We start from the raw sequence: 3,971 nt of genomic DNA on the forward strand, positions 1-3,971 counted from the left end.
TATCTATGAAAAGATAATCAGAAAAACAGTTAGAGGGGATCATATAAAAAAGGTGATTGATATGTAATTTTTGGCAGTATTTTTCTCAGCTCTAGTGCTAATTCTCTCGTGGCATTTTCTTTCTCTAAAGTCATATAAAAATCACATTTCCACTCTTCTTTATGTCCCAATCCAAGAAAGCATTAGAGAGGCTTAACTTTTAAGTAAATGAGTTGTCTCACTGATGTACTTAAGGACAAGATTTGGTTTGGCTACACAAGAGATTTAAGTGGAATTAGGTGCCTAAGATCCAAACTGTGACCAAAACTGACTTCACTCCAGCTGCCACAAAACTGAATAGGTACCTAACTTCAGATGACCCCTCAATTTTGGGTGGCAAAGTTCCCTAAGGGCCTACCTTTGGGCTCTTGTGTATGCTTGGAAGCAATCCAGTTTGATCCCATAGTTGCTTAGCCCTCACCTAAACTCTATTACGATTGGAAGCACCTAAGTACCCACAGGGACCGAATAAATTTGGTGCTCAGAGCATGCCTAACTTGCACCAGCAGCATTGAGGTTACTGCCATATTTCTGTATATTACGCAATAATTGGCTAATGTAAAGCACATAAACAGTTCTGACAACAGGAATTAACTCAAGCTGCTTCTGCCCAGAGGCAGGGGAGTAGGCCACAGAGTGTGATTTCTTCATTCCTTTTTTGTCTTGGCCCCATATCTCTTCAGTTCTAGGCTGCCCAGTGGTGCAACTTCACCAAGAGGGAGAGGGACAAAGGATGTCTAACCCTAACCAGATCATGGTGGTAACTCTCTCATGGGAACTGAAACATGCGAGTTTCAATATCCTCATTTCCTGAGTAAGTTCATTAAGCTCAAGGCTATGATGTAAAAGGTGGGTGGCAATGCCATTTCCACTGTCACCATGGTGCCTGGACCAGAAATTCTTGATTTCACATGAACAGAGATGCCTACTATGTAACAATGAGCATCAAGGCACCTCTGAAATTTCTGAAATGATCTTTGGAAGAGGCTAAGTCCTACTATTGGCTTTATAGGGATCCTAGGCACCTAAACCTGATCAAAACAAGTCACCCTCCTAGGACAAGGTACCTAAATATTAGGCCTTCTAATGCTTAAGTGTAGACCCCTACATGACCAAACTGGATTTGGCTCTACTATATGCTTTAGCTGGATTACAGGCTTAGATTTTTGTGTCTATAAACTGGCCTTTCTTATGTAAAACCTATTTCACAGCCAAAACCTCTTCAAAATTAGTAGGAGTATGGAGATGTAAGAAATGCTACATCAGGTCTAGACTTAATGCTTAATTAGCTAATCTTGATGTTGTTCTCAGAAAACACAAAGCACTTGATAAATGTAATAAATATTATTATTGTGTGCAGATGGAATGCAGGACAAGTGAAAGTGACTCTCCACTTTGCATTTGTTAGTGTTACAAACTGAAATACTTCACCACACACAGTGAAAAATACAGAAAAATCTCACACTGGGAAAACCCAGAGCGCACATTACAACTGCCGAGTGGATATTAATTTCTTAAATGAGCTGATCCCATTTTCACAGTGAATAATGACAATGATCATTTTCCTCTGAGTACCCCATCTGGGTCATTTTGAAATGTCCAAAGTCTATTACCAGAAGAAGAGCCAAGGAAATTAAATGTAACACTAATAAAAAAGTGGCTAAAATAATTATGTTAATTTTCATTTTATTGAAAATTTTGTTAAACAACACAGCAAACTAGAATAATGGATTAACATTATCTTACATATATATGCATGTGATACTGGTTTATAGATAACTGGATGTACTGTATCCAGTCATTCATAATAAGGTTGTATGTCCAAAGACAACTAGCACCATAGAATACCAAGTAATGTTCTGGAGCACAAAATATTATCATCGCTGATCCTTAGCTGCACTTTAAATATACCAGGGTTGTCAGAGTTACTAAGGTTGATATGTAACTAGAGTTGAAGACCATATTTTTGTGTCAAGAGCAGTTTTGCAATTTCAAAATGCCTTCAATTTGGGAATGAAAACAGAAATGCTTAAATTTCCCATGAAGCAATGTTTTTTTTTAAACTACTTTTAAATGGAAGCATTTCATTTTTGGCAAAAAACAGACTTCTTCATTGTTATTTCAACTTCTGTATTTATATTACACTAGCACAATTAAACAAATAAAACAGCAGTTGCTTCAAAATGGCAGATTCAAATGTTCTGTTCTTGCCTATTTTGGAAAGGGTGGTTTTGCTCCTATGTTCCCCCCCAGCTAACCAACAAACAAGCAAGCATCAGTATATTCCTGTTCCAAAATGGAACAACATACATTTTGAAACAAACTTTTTGATGAAACATAATTCTTGTTTAATTCTTCTTCTTTTTCACCCAGCCCTACTTCTGACAGTCTCAGAAAGCATTTTCCATATCCTTGTTACTATTTAGTGTTGTATAACCAAAAAAGACCAACCCCTTTATTTTTAACAGGTATTTCACCATTTTGGTGAAAACCATGTTGTGCTAGTTTGATCAGCTGTAGTCAGCTGGTATTTCACTGAGCGGGACTGTTGTGGAGGAATGTTCTTCAGCTAGCTGTGGTCATATGCTTCAAAATGACCAAGTATTAAAATTCCTAACTGACCTAGGAGCCTCTCACTCTTTGAGGAAGTGACTTCACTTCAGAACCTCTCTCTCACTGAAAGCCAATTTTAGGCTCCTGAATCACCTGATCATTTTTGAAAAATGTATCTGTTGGTCTTCTAGGGGTGAAGCAGAAAGTTTTATCCACCACTAGCAAGTCCTTTCTATAGGCAAGGCACTAACTTCACATTGAATCCTTCTTGAAGAACTTCATCAGTTCAGAAAACTATGAAGAGGATAATGTTGGCAAATCAAAGAAATCCGTTAGATGTCAAGTACTCAATCACTCTGCTCAGCCAATACCTCTGGCCTTTTGTCACTGGAAAATAAAGTTTCCCCATTTTAGAGCCAGCTAAGTGACAAACTGGATGGTGCTTCTTCCACCAGTCTCTTGAATGCCATGCTGTTTATCTTCTTTTCCATTTGGTGCTTCTGGAAAAACCCTCTACAAACGTGTTCACCCTGATAAAAAAAACTGCTAGAAAATGAAAACATTCTGGAAAGACTTTAAAAAAAAAAGCATCTCCTCCCCCTCTCCCCCACCCCCTTGCAATTCAATCTGGGCACCAGGATGCTGAAAAGAAGAGAAGTTTTAGCCAACAAATGTGTTGCTGGGGCTGATGTAAGAGCTCCTTGCAGGCTTCAGCTCAGCACGGGATGAACAGTGGCTCTGCTAAGTCTACATCATAGAGTCTATGTCATAGAATCTGCCAAGATCCTACCTCAGAGAATCTGCTACTCTTCTACGTCATAGATCCTACATCGGAGAATCTGCGTCATAGATCCTATGTCTTGAAATCTGCTACTTACTATTCTACATCATGGATCGTACCTCAGAGAATCTGCTACCATTCTAGGTCATAGATCCTACCTCAGAGAATCTGTTAAGACTGTACGTCATAGATCCTATGTCTTGAAATCTACTACTATTCTACGTCATGGATCCTACCTCAGAGAATCTGCTGAGATTCTGTCACAGATCCTGTCTTAGACTCTGCCAGGATGCTACCTCACAGATCCTACCTCTGAGAACCTGCTACCATTCTAGGTCACAGATCCTACTTCAGAGGCTCTATTAAGGCAGTACGTCATAGATCCCCTGAGACTGTGCTAAGATTCTACGTCATAGATCTACGTCTGAGAAGGTGCGGAGATGCTGCGAGGCAGGCCGGGCGGGCCGCCACGGCGGGTTTCTAGGAGGAGCTGGGAGCGGGGCGGGTGTGGACGCGGGCATGGCGCGGCCACGTGCGCAGTGATACCTCCCGCTGCCCCCGCGCCGGGCCCGGCCCCGGCCCCGGGCCGAGGGGGAGG

This window comes from Alligator sinensis, unplaced genomic scaffold, assembly GCF_000455745.1.
Source record: "Alligator sinensis unplaced genomic scaffold, ASM45574v1 scaffold166_1, whole genome shotgun sequence".
Lineage (NCBI taxonomy): Eukaryota > Metazoa > Chordata > Crocodylia > Alligatoridae > Alligator > Alligator sinensis.